This window comes from Lissotriton helveticus, chromosome 4_1 (assembly GCF_964261635.1).
Source record: "Lissotriton helveticus chromosome 4_1, aLisHel1.1, whole genome shotgun sequence".
NCBI classification, from domain to species: Eukaryota; Metazoa; Chordata; class Amphibia; order Caudata; family Salamandridae; genus Lissotriton; species Lissotriton helveticus.
Window position 1 is genome coordinate 77,683,945 of NC_136063.1, and position 18,446 is coordinate 77,702,390.

At 47.1% G+C, this 18,446-nt stretch overlaps 1 pseudogene across 1 annotated transcript in view; it reads left to right on the plus strand.

The window, feature by feature from the left end:
- Window positions 1-4,138: 4,138 nt before the first annotated feature.
- Window positions 4,139-18,446, plus strand: part of LOC144828358 (uncharacterized) — an 82,345-nt pseudogene continuing 68,037 nt past the window's right edge. Inside the window, exon 1 of the transcript XR_013610432.1 lies at window positions 4,139-4,163. The product of XR_013610432.1 is annotated as an uncharacterized LOC144828358 (transcript). The remainder of the gene's footprint in view (window positions 4,164-18,446) is intronic.

An 18,446-nucleotide genomic window follows, 5' to 3' on the forward strand; every position in this document is an offset into this window, starting at 1 on the left:
CAAGACTGCCTGCATCACCCACAAAGCCTTGCACTCCTCCTCTCCTCGCTACCTGGTGAATAAACTGAAACTCTCTGGAGGCTCTAGACCATCACGTAATGCGGAAATGTACTGCTCGAACCTCCCACTTTCAAGGAGGAAAGATCGATGGCCCAATCCTTTTCAGGCAACGCAGTGAGAATCTGGAACTCACGTCCGCCTCAGCTCCGGACCACCACCTCCTCCCAGGCCTTCCAAACTGACCTCAAAGTTCTCCTCCTTCAAAGACACTTCCAAATGTAATCCATGCCCTCTCTATTATCTGAAGGAAGCCCTTCAATTATTGAAAAATCTACTTTACATGACTATGGAAGTGTCTTCCCATTGTGTTTTTGTGGTTTGAGTGTCTGCCATTGATTGCAGTATTATCCTTCTACCTGTGTTTGGTACTCTTTTGTAACATGCACACGTCACTGTTCTCTTGTAACACACTGTTTGCTACCTCTTACATTTTGTTTGCTTTAGATATTTGCACAAGTGCCACCGTTTCATCACCTGGTGGGGCCGTATTGAAACTATAAAAATGATGATATCCCCCATGGTTAACTACCTCGTCACGATGCTCCCACTCGTCCTCTCCAAAGAATTCCATGCTAAAATAGATAAACACATCTCGGCTTTTCTATGGCAGGGCAAAAAAGCGAGAATCAGCTTAAAAAAACTTCGATTGGATAAGAAATTAGGAGGAGTTAATCTGGCGGATTTTAAAACATACCAAATAGCCTTCTTAGCAAAACAGGGGTCTTACTGGATATCCTCCCAACCTGACTATAGCCCAGTATGGCTGTCTGTAGAAAAATCGATACTGAAGGGGCTCAGCCCCAGCGCCCTACTCACTGTCAAACCCAACCACAACCTAGGTCCAGGTCTAATCTTCAAAAACACTAAAATGGCTCTCTTAAAAGTCAGTAAATATTTACCACATCAATTCCGACATTCACAGTGGGAGTCAATATGGCACAACACAGCCATCACATACAAAGGGAAACCTCTCAATTACCCCTCCTGGATAGACAAGGGCGTCATATTCCCCCACCAACTCGTCGGAAACGCGCTACCCCTAACCTTTAAAGAAATTCAGGATAAGTTCCACCTCAATAATATTGAATTTTATAACTTCCTACACATTAAAGTAGCTTTAGCAAAGGCTAACCTGAAAGATGCCACTCCATCCCTCCTAGATTTACTCCCCTCCCTTAACAAGCAAGGACACCAAGTCTCTAGCTTATACAAATTAATGCGTCCGCAAGCGTCCTCCCTAAATGCACCCATCCAACGATACTGGGACTCATTCTCCTCCGTACCGAACTCGGACACAATTTGGGCCAGAACGTGGGAATCCACCACCCGCCACAAAATATGCCCTACACTGTCTCAAACCAAGTTCTGGCTTCTACATAAAGCATTCTGGACTCCCAGGAGGTTGTTTCTTCACAAAATCAAGGACGATGACACGTGTTGGAACTGTTCGGGGGTGGGAGGAGATCTGGAGCACCTAGTCTTCAAATGCCCCTTTGTTCTCTCGTATTGGGACAAGATTTTTGGTTTCGTGAAGGAAGTCCTACATATTACTCTACCAAGAGAATTCTCGTCGCTTGTTCTAGGTTTTGCCAAAGCCGTCACTCTCAATGAAAACGATAAAGCCCTACTGGACCTGCTGCTGACGGCTGGGGTTAAAATCATACTTAACAACTGGAAAAGCACGACCAAAGCCTCCTTTCCTCACTGGTTGAACTGGGTATCGTACTTGTGAGGTGCTGACAATATATCCTTGACCTCCATCCCGTGGAGACCCCCATCGAGGAAAATCTGGTCCTCGCTAGACACTTATTTTGATACATACAGACCTCCTTGAATCTTGTTTACAAGGTCCTAGAGCGTGTCATCACACAATGTTTCATTCTGATTATTAGCCAGTCTGTGTTTTTGTACATTCTTAACCACAGAGTGAGGACTCCAGCTTCCACATGTACTACAGGTTTGGGATACGAAAATGTACACCCCGTGGAGACCCCCATCGAGGAAACTCTGGTCCTCGCTAGACACTTATTTTGATACATACAGACCTCCTTGAATCTTGTTTACAAGGTCCTAGAGCGTGTCATCACACAATGTTTCATTCTGATTATTAGCCAGTCTGTGTTTTTGTACATTCTTAACCACAGAGTGAGGACTCCAGCTTCCACATGTACTACAGGTTTGGGATACGAAAATTTACATCTTATGTAGCCTCAGCGATAGTGGGGTGATGCCTACCTACTTCAAGGTCAGGCTATACATGACACCAGTTATCATCGGAATGTATGTGGACACTTTCAGGGGAATTTTATGTACCGTGATGGACTCTTTGTTTTCTGTTTTATGGACTCAATTGCATTATTGATACCAACTTTCTGTATTCCTGTTCATGTGACTGTAACTTTTCGTACTGAACCGACTATTCCTGTACTGATGATTCTCTTTGCAGCTCCTAATAAAAAATCTTTTGAACATAAAAAAAAAAAGAAAAATCTACTTTACATGACTTTGGAAGTGTCTTCCCATTGTGTTCTTGTGGTTTGAGAATCTGCCATTGATTGCAGTATTATCCTTCTACCTGTGTTTGGTACTCTTTTGTAACATGCACACGTCACTGTTCTCTTGTAACACACTGTTTGCTACCTCATACATTTTGTTTGCTTTAGATATTTGCACAAGTGCCACCATTGCCTACATAACGTTTGTTCTTGTGTTTGAGTGTCCTCCATTTATTATTATACCTCCACTTGTACTTGGTACAGCTTTTTTAACCTGCACACGTCACTTTTTCCTCCTGTAATGCACCGTTTGCTACCTCGTGTATTTTGTTTGCTCACAATTGTCACTTTTGCCTCATGTAATGTAACGTTTGCTTTTGTAATTTGTTCACTTGTAATGTTCTCATGTTTCAGTTCTGTTCCTATTGTGAGGCGCTCTGACACCTTCGGGTAAAGTCCGCGCTATATAAACACGCATAAATAAATAAAATAGCCCGAAGTTTATTGGGGGTGGGGGGTCTCTGCCTCTTCCGGCTCTCTGATTGGCCCCTCCTCTCTATTTCATGCTCAGTCCCTCCCTGGAGCCTCCTGAGTGAGCAGGGAGTGCGCACTCCCTCTCCTGCACTCCAGCCTCCCCCTGCGTGTCCAGGCGCTCTCACTCTAGCGCCGAGAAGCTGCTGCTCGACCTGCACCGAGGGGGCACAGAGGGCACCCCCTGGAGAGGGGACACTGACCATCCAGCAGAGGGCGCCTTTCACCGCAGAGCACAGGTGAGTGAGGGAGTGAGTGAAGACTTCAGCTTCTGTGCAGCGCTTTATCTCATGCCGGCGGCCTCTAAGCGCTAGTTTCCTGGTCGGTCGCCCACTTGCCTTACTGATAGACCCTGTACGCGTAGAATCAGGTCCCGGGCTTCAGAGTCCGGCGCTGCTGGACGCACGGAGGAAAGACAGACAGACAGCCGGTGCACAAGGACAGAGCTCCAGGGATCACACGCAGCCGCTGCTGAAGATGGAGGGGGGGGGGTGCTGGTCAGGGCAGGACCCTTCACAGGGAAAACACCAGTTGGAGTGGCCAGGCGTCCCGGTTTTGCCCGGACAGTCCCGGGATTTCTTCAGCTGTCCCGGCAGTTTTTCTTAGTGCTTCTTCCGTGTTCCGTTGCTGATAAGAGTTGTCATTCTGCGCAGCACCGGCGACGTAAAATTCTAGTCCTTCCAGTGCTTAATTTGTGCCGGTGTGAGGGCACTTATTTCTTAGGGTCGGGTCTACATGCGAAATGGATTCGTGCATAAAATGTTTACATTTGGACGCCGTGCCCGAATGCGTGGGTGCGGTCCCTGCCTCAGCTTAACTGAAGTAATAGTAGCAACCAATCACAATTGAAAAATTAGATGTTTATGCCAGCCCGTGTCCTTTCCTCCTTGGCGCATAAGTCTTTCTCCTTGAGGAGTCGGGCAAATGCCGGTCAGACCGGTTTCCCCAGTTTTGCCCTCTGATGTCGTTATTTTGGCTGCGGCTGGGAGTGGTTTCACACTGGTGAACGTGAGGCGGTTCCCAGGGGAGCCGGCGGACTCATTCTCACAGGTGTAGCAGTAAATCCTTCCGGGGATGGTAAGTGCAGTTTCCAATTGTGGGCTTCCTCGAGTGCTTTCAATGCCCCCTGTGTCTGACAAGGAGGAATTATTGATTCAGCAGGGTAGACTTCCCCGTCTGTCCAAAAAACTGACGTTTCTTCCGGCAGATTTTATTAGTGCTTCTTCCGTGTTCCTTTGCTGATAAGAGTTGTCATTCTGCGCAGCACCTGTGACGTAAAATTGTAGTCCTTCCAGTGCTTAATTTGTGCCGGTGCGAGGGCACTTATTTCTTAGGACCGGGTCTACATGCGAAATGGATTTGTGCATAAAATATTGTGCAGGGGTTGATGGATGAGGTTAGAGGGGTGGGGCCGGCTCCATAGCAGCTGGCCTCCAGCTTCATCTTCCACCTGGACTCCCACCTTCTCTCCTGGACTTCTTGGTCTGTCCTGGCCGACACTTTGCTGCTGTTTTCGAACAGTTTTCTCTGGACTCTAGCCCTCCTTCCATTCCGTCGCCCTTTAACCCCTTATCCCCGTGGAAGAACCTCAAATGTTTTCTCCCTTTTCTGCTTTCCCTTCTCTCCTTACCCTTCTCTCCTTACCCTTGCATCCCTCCCACCCTCCCTTTTTGCTGTGACTGCATCCACACTTTTGGAACTCTGCTCTGTGATTCATTGAAATAACTCTAATCACTGGTAAATGCAGTAGACTCTTAGAGTATATCCATTCATTTCCCCTCCCTATGCATATAGGGATAACTCCAATCACTAGTATATGCAGTAGACCTTTGTACTCTCTACCATTCCTATGTGACCCTTAGAGTATATCCAGTCATATCCCTCCCTATGTATATAGAGATAACTCTAATGACTAGTCGCCTATGTGTCTGTTAGAATATATCCATGTGTATCCCTTCCCTATGTATATAGAGATAGCTCTAATCACTAGAATATGTAGTAGTCCGCGTTGCTCTCTACCATTCCTATGTGACTTTTAGAGTATATCCAGTCTTACCCCTTCCCTATGTATATAGAGATAACTCTAATCACTAGTTTATGCAGGAGTCCGCTGTGCTTTCTACCATTCCTATGTGTCTCTTAGAGTATATCCATGTGTATCCCCTCCCTAAGTAGATAGAGATATCACTAGTATAGGCCTAGATTTTATCCATTTGTATCTCCTCCTTGTGTGACTTTATCTCTTGTACATTTGCAATTTTTTTCTGTTTGTAACTTTTTATAACGCATGTAATCCTAAATCTTTCTATAACGCATGTAATCCTCAATCCGTATGTTTTCAACTGGTTCTTATGTAAGTAAACAATTTGCAAATTCTTTTTGTACCGTCAGTCCTTATGTTTGAAACTGGGTCCTATGTAAAGCGCTCTGACACCTTCGGGTAAAGTTCGCGCTATATAAAATCGCATAAATAAATAAAATAGGGGTGGTGAGTCCAAGGCAGGGGCTGTTGGATGTGGTTAGAGGGGTGGACACAGCATCGGGGCCGGCTCTTCGCGTTGAGTGCCCTGACTGGGGGGTGGGGGAGGAGGGACGATTTCCCTTTCTGCTTTGCTCTTTATTTATTTATTTATGCATTTTTATATAGCGCGGACTTTACCCGAAGGTGTCAGAGCGCTTCACAAAAGGAACAGAAATGGAACATAATGAGAAACATTACAAAAGCATACGTTACGTTACATAAAGTAATAGTGACATTTGTGATCAAACAATATACATGAGGTATTAAAAATTGTGAGCAAACAAAAATACATGAGGTAGTAAAGGTAATAATGACAATTGTGAGCAAACAGAATACATGAGGTAGTAAAAATTGTGAGCAACCAAAAATACAGGAGGTGGTAAAGGTAATAGTGACAATTGTGAGCAAACAGAATACATGAGGTAGTGAAAAGTGCACAGGAGGAAAAAGTGACAAGTGTGCAGTTACAAGAGAAAACAAAGTATAATTTCAGGTATAATACTGCAAAAGGTGCTAGACACTCAGTCACACGAACAAGCAAGGTGGCACTTGTGCAAGTATCAAAGATAAAAACATGTGAGAGGTAGCAAACCGTGTGTTACAAGGGCAAAGTGGTGTGTGCATGTTACACAAGGGCACCAAACACAAGTACATGGAAAATACTCCAAAGAGGCAGACACTCCAACCCCAGGAATACCCTGGGAAGGCACTTCCATGGGCATGGAAAATATCAGTAGTGGGAAGTCTTCCTCCAAATAACAAGAGGACGTGAATTACTTTTGGAGGTGTCTCTGGAGGAGAAGAACTTTGAGGTCCCTTTTGAAAGCCTGGGAGGAGGCAGTGGTCCGGAGCTGAGGCGGGAGTGAGTTCCAGATTCTCACTGCATTGCCTGAAAAGGATTCAATCAATCATGGACATTTATATAGCGCACTACTTACCCGGAGGGTCTCAAGGCGCTTGGGGGGCGGGGGGGGTGCTGCTACTGCTCGAACAACCAGGTTTTGAGCTTCTTCCTGAAGGAGAGGTGGTCTTGGGTCAGGCACAGGTCGGTCGGGAGGGAGTTCCAGGTCTTGGCGGCCAGGTGGGAGAAGGACCTTCCTCCTGTTGTCGATCTTCGGATGCGGGGGACGGCGGCGAGGCCGTGACTGGCTGATCGGAGGTGGCGTTTGGGAGCGTAGAAGTTGATGCGGTTGTTGAGGTAGCTCGGGTCTTGGTCGTGTAGGGCTTTGTGTGCGTGGGTGAGGAGACGGAAGGTGATTCTCTTGTTGACGGGGAGCCAGTGCAGGTCTCTCAGATGTCCGGAGATGTGGCTGCGTCGGGGGATGTCGAGGATGAGTCTGGCTGAGGCGTTCTGGATCCTCTGGAGTCTCTTCTGGAGCTTGGCGGTGGTTCCGGCGTAGAGGGCGTTGCCGTAGTCCAGTCGGCTGGTGACGAGGGCCTGGGTGACCGTCTTCCTGGTCTCGGTGGGGATCCACCGGAAGATCTTTCGTGGCATGCGCAGGATGTTGAAGCATGACGAGGAGACGGCGTTGACTTGTCTGGTCATGGAGAGGGAGGAGTCCAGGATGAAGCCCAGGTTGCGTGCGTGGTCTGTCGGTGTGGGTGCGGTGCCCAGGGCGGGGGGCCACCAGGAGTCGTCCCAGGCGGAGGGCGAGGAGCCCAGGATGAGGACTTCCGTCTTGTCTGAGTACAGTTTCAGGCGGCTGGTCGTCATCCATTCGGCTACATCTTTCATCCCTTCGTGAAGGTTGGCTCTGGAAGCGGCGGGGTCGTTGGTCAGTGAGAGGATCAGCTGGGTGTCATCGGCGTAGGAGATGATGTTCAGGTTGTGTTGGCGTGCGATGGGCGCGAGGGGGCTCATGTAGACGTTGAAGAGGGTGGGGCTCAGCGAGGATCCTTGAGGGACGCCGCAGATGACCTCGGTGGCCTCTGACTTGTACGGTGGTAGGCGGACTCTCTGTGTTCTTCCGTCGAGGAAGGAGACGATCCATTACAGTGCCTTCTCCTGAATTCCGACGTTGCTGAGGCGCTGCACTAGGGTGCGGTGGCAGACAGTGTCGAATGCTGCGGAGAGGTCTAGGAGGATGAGGGCCGCTGTTTCTCCGTTGTCCATCAGGGCTCGGATGTCATCGGTGGCAGCGATCAGGGCGGTCTCGGTGCTGTGGTTGGCTCGGAAGCCAGACTGTGAGGGGTCGAGGGATCCATTCGTCTCGAGGAAGGCGGCCAGCTGTTTGTTGACGGTCTTCTCGATGACTTTGGCTGGAAACGGGAGGAGCGAGATGGGGCGGTAGTTCTTGAGTTCGGTGGGGTCCGCTGTTGGTTTCTTAAGTAGAGCGCTGAGTTCGGCGTGCTTCCAGCTCTCCGGGAAGGTGGCTGTGTCGAAGGAGGTGTTGATGATGTCCCGCAGGTGGGGTGCGATGACAGCGTTGGCCTTGTTGAAGACGTGGTGAGGGCAGGGGTCGGTCGGAGATCCGGAGTGGATGGAGTTCATCATGCGGACGGTGTCATCGGTGCTGATCGGAGTCCAGGCGCGGAGGGTGGAGGTGGGTGGCGTTGCTGCGGTCGCTGTGTGCGATGGTTGACTGCTGAAGCTGTTGTGTATGTCCGCGATCTTGTTGTGGAAGTAGGAGGCGAGGGAGTTGCAGAGGTCTTGCGATGGGGTGATGTCGTTGTTTTCGGCGTTGGGGTTGGAGAGCTCTTTCACGATGTTGAAGAGTTCCTTGCAGTTGTGTGCGTTGTTGTCCAGTCGGTCCTTGAATGCAGTTTTCTTGGTGGCGCGGATCAGTTGGTGGTGCTTCCGGGTGGCAAGCTTGAGGGTGGTCATGTTGTCCGGTGTAGGTTCCCTTCTCCAGCCTTTCTCGAGGGTTCGGCAGTTCTTCTTGGAGCTCTTGAGTTCGTCGGTGAACCATGGGGCTTTCTTGCTGCCGGGTCTGCTGGGCAGGGTCCTCAGAGGGGCGAGTTCGTCCGCGCAGTTGCTGATCCACTTCGTGAGCTTGTCGGCGGCCTGGCTGGGGTTCGCTGAGCTGGCGGGAGGGTGCTGACTCAGGGAAACGGCGAGCTGGTCGGCTGTGATCTTGTTCCAGCTTCTTCGGGCAACCTGTTGCTGGTGGTGGTGGGTCGTCGTTCTTCTGAAGGTGAAGTGGACGCAGCTGTGGTCCGTCCAGTGGAGTCCTGTGGCGTGGCTGAAGGCGATGTCTTTGCTGGATGAGAAGACGGCGTCGAGTGTGTGTCCGGCGAGGATTGGGATTGGGCCATTGTTCTCTCCTTCTTGAAAGTGGGAGGTTCAAGTAGTAGATTCTCCGCATTGCGTGAGGGTCTAGAGCCTCCAGAGAGTTTCAGTTTATTCGCCAGGTAGCGAGGAGAGGAGGAGTGCAAGGCTTTGTGGGTGATACAAGCGGTCTTGTAGATAGCTCTAGCCTCGAAGGGGAGCCAGCGAAGGGTGGATAACATCGGTGTGATGTGATCGCTTCTTTTGGCCCCATAAATGAAGCGAGCTGCTGAATGGAAAACAGACTTAAGTGGGGACAGGTGGGATTTGGGGAGGCCAGTAGGAAGAGAATTGCAGTAGTCTAATCTGGAGAGGACCAGTGATTGCACCAGGGTTATAAGGTCCTGTTCCGGGAAGAAGCGTCTGATTCCCCAAAGAAGGCGCAGTTGGTAACGAGCAGATTTTGCAATAGAATTGATGTGGGGAGTTAGATTGAGTTTTTTGTCTAGAATAACTCCAAGGGATTTTGCGCTGTCGACAATGATGGGTTTATTGTTCAGTAGATTCAGCTGATCCATCCATGATTGAACCGGGGGGGGGGGAGAGAGTGAGGAGGAGAAGAGGAGGAATTCAGTTTTGGAAGGATTCAGAATCAGTTGATGAGTTGACATCCAGTTTTGGATGGAGTCCAGAGTAGAGCTTAGGAAGGAGAGATCATGGGTGGAGGCAACCTTGAGGTAGAGTTGAGTGTCGTCTGCATAGAGATGGTAGTGAATCCCGGATTTGCTTAGGAGGTTTCCCAGTGGTTCTAAGTAGAGATTGAACAATGTGGGTGCAAGTATAGAGCCTTGCGGAACACCCTGACCTACCGCCACAGGAGAAGAAAGACTGTTCGCAATTTTGATCATTTGGGATCTGTCAGAGAGGAAGGATGCAAACCATTTAAGCACAGTGCCAACCATGCACATTCTCTGTTGAAGGATATTGAGGAGGGTGTTGTGATTGACAGTGTCAAAGGCTGCAGAAAGGTCCAGGAGAATTAGAAGACAGGACCCCCCCGAATCGAGTATCCTCAGCGCATCATCAACCATTTGCAGTAGGGCTGTTTCAGTGCTGCAGTTTTGCATGAAGCCAGACTGACAATTGTCAAGAAGATCATTGTCCTTGATATGACGAGAGAGTTGTTTTGCTACACATCTTTCTGTGATCTTCGCTAGGAAGGGAATGTTAGTGATGGGGCGCAAGTTGTTGAGGTCCTTCGCGTCAGCAGTGGGCTTTTTAAGCAGAGGGGTGACCTGCCCAGTTTTGAAGGGGACAGGAAGGGAGCCTTGCCAGACAGAGAGGTTGATCAGAGTGGCCCAATAGGAAAGGGAATGGGTATAGAAGTCCAAGGCAATGGCACTTGGGATAGGGTCAAGAGAATGGTTGGAAGGCTTTGTTTCACGTATGCACTTGAGAAGGGCATCTTCAGATATGGGGTCAAAGCTCTGCCAGATGGTTAAGGATTTGCGCTCCTCTGGAGGTGTAGGATGAACGACCTGATCCACAAGTGATTTAACTTTTTCATCGAAGAAAATAGCGAAATCCGCTGCTCTCTTAGTAGGATCCTCCACCTCGGAAGAAGGGGGAGAGCAGCTCGGAGACTTGACGAGCTCGAATAGTTTTTTAGGTCAATTTTTGGCGGAGTCAAGGAGGGTTTTGAAGTGCGCCGCTTTCTCAAGGAAGATATGCTTGTGGTACCTTGATCTTGCTGTGCGAAGCATGGCTAAATTGTCTGTGGAGGGCACTTGCCTCCATTGCTTCTCCAGGAATCTTAGCTGCTTCCTTTCCTCATAAAGGGATTTGTTGAACCAAGGTGCTGAGGGAGTGGGCCTTATCCTTTTGCTTTTGAGTGGAGCGACGTTATTAATTTCAGCTGCAAGAACTGTGAGGCATTGGGAGGTGAGATCGTCAACAGCTATGTTTGGGTCTAGCCTTGGAGGTGATAGCAAGGCTGATTCACAGAGGGGACCGACATCAATATTTTTGGCATCACGGAACCAGGACATGGCCCTCTTGGGTTGGCCAAGAGTTATAGAGTGTGATCAGCGGGACTGCTGGTTTCTCACAGTAGGTATTAGTCGGCGAGAACCGCCCCCTCCCTGGTGCTTTCCACCCTGTGTGACGTGGCAGGCGTCCATTCGTCCTCCGCATGACCTTACGTACACCTTGGAGCAGCAGATGTGAGACAACCGCTGGCCTCGGCGGGGGAGGGGCTGCTAAAGGTTGACTGGTTTACTGTGCAGTCATTGGCTGCTGTTCCTGGTATTGCTGATTCTCGGGCAGGGGTTGTGGCGGTGAATAAATGCTGCATCCATTCCTCCTGCTGGATGGGCCCACACTGGGGCGATGCGTGTTCATTCATGGCTTTCGAATTGTGTTTTATTGATGAAAACTCAAACTATGTTTAACAGAAAGTGTATTTACACACTGTGGTCAGTTTGCAAGCAATTCAATTTAGATATTAAATTACGAAGAGTGTAAGGAGAGAGCAAGATTGGAACCTGTTTTTAGTTTTCTAAAAGATTCTGCAATTGTACAAAGCTTTTAAAACCCTAGCGCCCCTGAAAAAATATAACATGCTTGTAGATTGTTAGGTGCACAAGAATCATTTAAATGTATAATTGTGTACTAATTCGACTACATACATTGAAGCATTGTAAGGTGTGGTACTCTCCTAGAATTTCCGGCAGTGTTTATAATTTCTTGTTTTTCCCTTGATGCACAATGCTCTAAAAAGAGAATTACAGCCCCGGGAGCTGCTTAGAAGCATAATGACACCGAGATAAAATGATACACGTGCTCACATCTAAGTATAATAGATCAATGTCAGACCCTGTAGTTGAAAACATTGAGCCTTTCAGAAACACATGTAGAGAATTGTTTATCTAGTGATTAACCCCTTCGCTGCTAGGCCTCCCCTCCCCGTGCTAAACCTTTTTTTTGCCTATTTGGGGTAGTTCGCGCTGAGGCCCCTGTAACTTTCTGACCACATAAGGTATCCTCGCCAAATTTGCATCCTTTTTTTCCAACATCAATGGAATTCTAAAGGTACCCAGGGTTCGTGAATTTCCCTGGAGGTGACCCAGAAATTAGCCAAAATACAGGTAAATGTTGATTTTTTGGGGGGAAAATGCGAAAAAAGGGCAACAGTTGAAAGCGTCTGTTGTTTTCGTAACAAATGGTATCAAAAGAGGAAAATTAAATTGCGGGCACTAAAATGCAAAATTTGAAAGTCTCTAAGGCTACTAATTCAGTGGCACTAGACGCATTGGGCCCCGAAATAGAGTGTTCTACTTTGAATCCTAAAGATGTAGGGGCAGATGTATCAAAGCAATTTTTAGTAGCAAACGTGATTCGCAAAAAAGCAGCGTTTGCAACAGAAAATTTGCTAAATGGTATGTATGTAGGAAATTGTATAGCAACATAAAGGAGTCGCAAAATTTGCAATTCCTTAATTTTGCGTAAGCATTTAAGGAATCGCAAATTGCGATTCCTTAAATGCTATGCATCAAGCATTTAATTTTTGCGATTTCTTCTTAAGAAATCGCAAATTACCACCAACTTCAAGTTGTTGGTAAATTGTGATTTCTTTCACAAATGCACTTTTTAGGTCTCGCCTATTTATCACTTAAGTGATAAATGGAGGAGAGTATTGAGGACCAAATGAGCTTTCAAAACAAAAGCGGATTTGCCAAAGTGCATGTGCTCCGTGCGCGTTCACAAACCAGCTACGTCACAAACCACCATTTGTGTCTGTCAGTGCCTCACACACTTCAAAGGCTCCGCTCCCCGCCCTCCGCCTGCACATCGCACTCTCCTAATTCCCCTCCCACCTCCCACGGCCTCTCTTCCCATTCACGCGCTGGCACGTCAATGGCTGTCCCCCCCCTGCACATCGCCCTCTCCTACTTCCCTCCCCCTCCCGCTCTTAACATTCATGCGCTCGCACATCAAAGGCTGACCTGTTTCTTGTTATGATCGTTGTTTGCCCACACATGCAACCTGATGCCTGGTCTGGTTTGTGCCATCATACTATCGCACCAAGCGCCATTACATTTATTTTGTTTATGTTCACAAAATAGCAAAGAAGCAAAAACATACCCTAAGATATAGTGGACATGGGCTTATGTGCCGAGTAAGGCTTGGTTCATCCGGGTCAAGTTAGACAGTCACCAGTTAAAGAGCATTAGTATTGCTCAGGGATGCCAAGTGTTTGGCCTCTGACTTTAAAAAAAAATAATTTAAAAGTGCTTCGTGGAATGCTTGAATTTGTGGAGCCACAATGTAAGTCCATTATTTTGGCCCCCATTTCACTCTGGATAAGACCACTAGCGTACTTCTCAGATCTTTGTATTTGTGTTTTACACTCTCATTTCTGTCTCTCCTTCCCGGACGGGCCATCTGTGTTTCTTTGATTGATTTAAAGAAACGGACTTTCGCGGGTGCGTCACTTTCAGGGCTGTGCGGCCAATGCTTTTTCTTGCTACTCCCTGGGTCCCGACCCCAACACTCCTGGACACACGCCTCTCTATGCCGAGCACTCAGAACAATCAAAGGGTTACCACATCTCCATGCGGTGCTTTCGGTTAGTTTTTCTTCATTTCCGTTCCCACCATTGTTTGTGGCTGGACATTTTTGTGCGTGTAACCGAAGGTCGCTCTTTTTTGAGCAGCTGTGCACTCCCGGGTGATGTCACGATCCAGCACTTTTCTCCATGTACCCTTCATTCAGTGCCCGCGCTGACGCTGGCCACAGGCCGCTTCCGCCCCCCCCCCCAAGACCACCCACCGGGAGGGACTCATTCACACTGACGACATTGCAGCTACACCTCAGCATATGGGGAAACGTGCTTTGTTTTAAAAAAAAAAACAGAAAGAATACACAAAAACATTGAGGTGGAAAAATTAATCTAATGACAGCGCATCTCTTACTTGCAGCAGCGTAATTTATTTCCTTGGAAGCTTGTATTTTTCTTTGACGTACTTTAATTATGATTTACAAACAAAGAAGAATACGGAAGTAAAGGAACACTCGAATATACGTTTATTGAAACTAGTATTTTATCTTACTCTCTAGGTTTTTATTTTGTGCACTTCTAACTTGCATGGTCTATAGAGTTGCCAAGACTTCCAGAGGGCCGTCACAAGTAAAGGTTAGGTAAGACGAGTGCAGACAGGGTGTTTGTCCTGGGCACTCCTCTTTTTATAAACCTATCCTGAGGTGCTAGGAAGGTTATTAATCTGTTCTCTGTGCCCCTGCGACTAGCACCAGTCCGCGTTGAGGGAGGAGACATACTTATCAGTGCCACGGTGATATAGTGGACATGGGCTGAAACCCTCCTTATGTGCCGAGTAAGGCTTGGCTCATCCGGGTCAAGTTAGACAGTCACCAGTTAAAGAGCGTTAGTATCGCTCAGGGATGCCAAGTGTTTGGCCTCTGACTTAAAAAAAATTATGTAAAAGTGCTTCGTGGAATGCTTGAATTTGTGGAGCCACAATCTAAGTCCATTATTTTGGCCCCCATTTCACTCTGGATAGTGGCGAGCCATATGCAAATCAGAGATGGCCATGCTCCAATAGGAAAGCCCCATCCTGAACTACATGTCAAGGTCGCCTCCACCCAGAAAATCAAACAGCCTGTGAGTAGGTTCAGCCTTTTTGGGCCTCATCAGAGAGTGGGCATGGGAGTAATGTCTGGGCGAATCCATCTCTTCACACTTTAAAAAACAAGCATTTACAATGCAATAGGGCTCACATTTGCGAGGCCACTACCACATCCACCACCACCACATCCACAACCACCACCACAACCACATCCACCACGACTACGTCCACCACCACCACGTCCACCACCACCACCACCACGTCCACCACCACCACCACGTCCACCACCACCACACCCACCTCCACCACCACACCCACCTCCACCACCACCACACCAACCTCCACCACCACCACCACCACCACGTCCACCACCACTATGTCCACCACATTCAATACCACGTCCACCACCATCATGTCCACCACCACGGCCACCATGAGGCCACTACCATGCCCACCACTACCACGTCTACCTCCACCACCACCACGTCCACTACCACCATCACGCCCACCACCACCACTTTCACCACTACATCCACCACCACCAAGTCCACCACCACCAAGTCCACCACCACCATGTCCACCACCTCGGCCCCCACCACGTCCACTACGAGGCCACTACCATGTCCACCACCACGACGTCTACCTCCACCACCACCACATCCACTACCACCACCACTCCCACCACCAAGTCCACCACCACTTCCATTACTACATCCACCACCACCAAGTCCACCACCACCACCTCCACCACCACCACGTCCACCACCACACTCCACACAAAACTACTTAGTGCCACATAATTATATGCTACATAATTACACTGCACTCAATGCAACATACACTCCAAACAATACCACTCAGTGCCACATAATTACACGCTACACAATTACTCTACACTCTACTGAATACAACATACACTCCTCATCATACCACTTAGTGCCACATGATTATATGCTACATAACTACACTGCACTCAATGCAACATACACTTCAAACAATACCACTCAGTGCCACATACTTACACGCTACACAATTACTCTACTGAATACAACATACACTCCTCATCATGCCACTCAGTGCCACATAATTACACGCAACACAAATTCACTCGACTCAATGCAACATCAACTCCAAATACCATTCAGTGCCACATAGTTACATGCCACATAATTACACTGCACTCAATGCAACATTGACTCCAAATACCATTCAGTGCCACATATTTACATGCTACATAATTACACTGCGCTCAACGTAATATACACTCCAAATACCACTCAGTGCCACATAATTACACACCACATAATTACACTCTACTGAATACAACACACACTCCACACAATACCACTCAGTGCCACATAATTATATGCTACATAATTCCAATGCAACATACACTCCAAGCAATACCACTCAGTGCCTCATAATTACACGCCACACAATTACACTCTAGTGAATACAACATACACTCCTCATAATACCACTCAGTGCCTCATAATTATATGCTACCTATTTAAACTGCGCTCAACGCAACATACACTCCAAATACCACTCCGTGCCACATTATTACATGACACATAATTACACTGTACTCAATGCAACATACACTCCAAATACCACTCAGTGCCACATAATTATATGCTACATCTTTACACTGTGCTCAACGCAACATACACTCCAAATACCACTCGGTGCCACATAATTACATGCCACATAATTACTCTATCTATCTATCTCCCTCACTCTATCTATCTATCCTATCTATCTATTGCCCTCACTCTATCTATCGCCCTCACTCTATCGCTCTCACTCTATCTATCGCCCCTCACTCTATCGCCCCTCACTCTATCAATCTATCTAACGCCATTACTCTATCTATCGCCCCTCACTCTATCAATCTATATATCGCCATCACTCTATCCATTGGCCTCACTCTATCTATCGCCCTCACTCTATCTATCGCCCTCACTCTATCTATCGCCCTCACTCTATCTATCGCCCTCACTCTATCTATCGCCCTCACTCTATCTATCGCCCTCACTCTATCTATCGCCCTCACTCTATCTATCGCCCTCACTCTATCTATTGCCCTCTCTCTATCTCTCTGTCCATCTATCGCCCTCCCTCTGTCTATCTATCGCCCTCCCTCTGTCTATGTATCGCCCTCCCTCTGTCTATCTATGGCCCTCCCTCTATCTATCTATCGCCCTCACTCTATCTATCGTATCACCACAGCATCACTCAGCACCGCCACAGCATCACTCAGGGGCACCACAACATCACTCGTCGCCACCACAACATCACTCAGCGCCACTACAGCATCAATCTGTGCAACCATTCAACAACAACTGGTTCAAATATGTTCTTTCAATGTTTCAAGCTTTATTACAAATGTCACAAAAAGATGGTAATATTTCACTCTGTTCTTTGATTTTCGTCACAATAAAATACACTGAAAATAATCTTCACAAAAGTTATTTACAAAAGTTTAAGCTATTGCCATTATAAATTACAATAGCTTTTATTTAAGTATTAATTATTGTAAAAAATATAAAAGCCATTGTTATTTGTAATATCAATACATCTAAGTCATGTAAATACAACACATATTGCATTACAAATGCTATAGGTGTCACATTTGCGAAATTTCAATCTTTTCTCATTGTAAATGACAAAACTATTAATTTCGCTATTTTCAAAAGCAGCACATAAATAAAAAATCTGTCATTTACAATACCAATAGCTTAAACTTTCCTAATGCGAGACCTATTGCATTGCAAATGCTTGTTGGCATTTGCAAAGGTGCCATATGGTGCACATAATAATAATCCACATTTGTAAAGCGCACAAATACCCGTAAGGGTCTCTAGGCGCTGGGGGCCGTCGGGAAGATTAAGCGAGCTATTGCCCAGAGTCACATGGTGCTGGGCTAACCTGCCGCCGGAGCCGGGGATCGAACCCTGATCCCCAGATTCCAGCGTCAGTCTCCCTGGCCGCGGCGCCACACCTATACATGCCCTTAGGGCATGTATGTGCGCCATATGCACACACATGTAAATTTCAGGGGTGCATCAGGGTGTCCTTTTGACACCCTTGCACCCTTGAAATAATTCTCAATTTGCGATTCTCAAATTGCGAATCGCAAATTGAGAATAACTTCCCATTCATTCCTATATGCCTCCTGGCCCATAGAAATGAATGGGAAATTATTCCTTAATTGCGAATTTGCAATTTGCTATTCGCAAATAAAGAATATTAAGAAATCGCAAAAAAATAGCTTTTTTTTAGATACCATTTTGCAATTCTCAAATAGCAATTCTCAAAAAATCGCTATTTGAGAATCGCAAATAGGTATTTTGATACATCTGCCCCATAGTGGTTTCGTGGACTGGAGGGGGCGTTTAATAAAGGTTGTACCCAAAGTAGCAGTTGCCCCTCAGGCTCCAGACATAGAAGATTAATTCGCCCAGTGGAGTTGGGTTGCAAGAGCCCTGAATAACACCCATGTGGATGTAGTAAGGAGTGCTCCATTGAGGTAGCCTGGGTGGGTTTCTCTTGTCCTGGAATATGGCTGTCTGAGACCAAATGAAACAAAATTAAATTCCTTTAAAATTATGAATCCCATAATTATATGTCTACAAGAAACGTGGTCTTGCAAAGAGTTTGGATGTGATAGCTATTTTGTATACTCTTGCTAAACGATCGGAAAGGGCACATGGTAGTGGGGGATCTATTTTGCTTAAAAACTCCATCAATTGGAATCAGAAGATTTTCCCCCCACCCCTCAAACCTCTGTATATGCTTGAAGTTGGCATGCTTGGGAGATTCTGACACGTCCACCTCCTTCCTTGTGGCAAACTTGTATATCCCCCCCTGGGAAAAATTTTGATCATCTTTTGCCCGTATTTTTTTCTTTTATTCAGGATATAGCTACTAGGGAAGATTGCCCCCTAGTGATATTAGCGGGGGACTTAAATGCTAAAATTTCA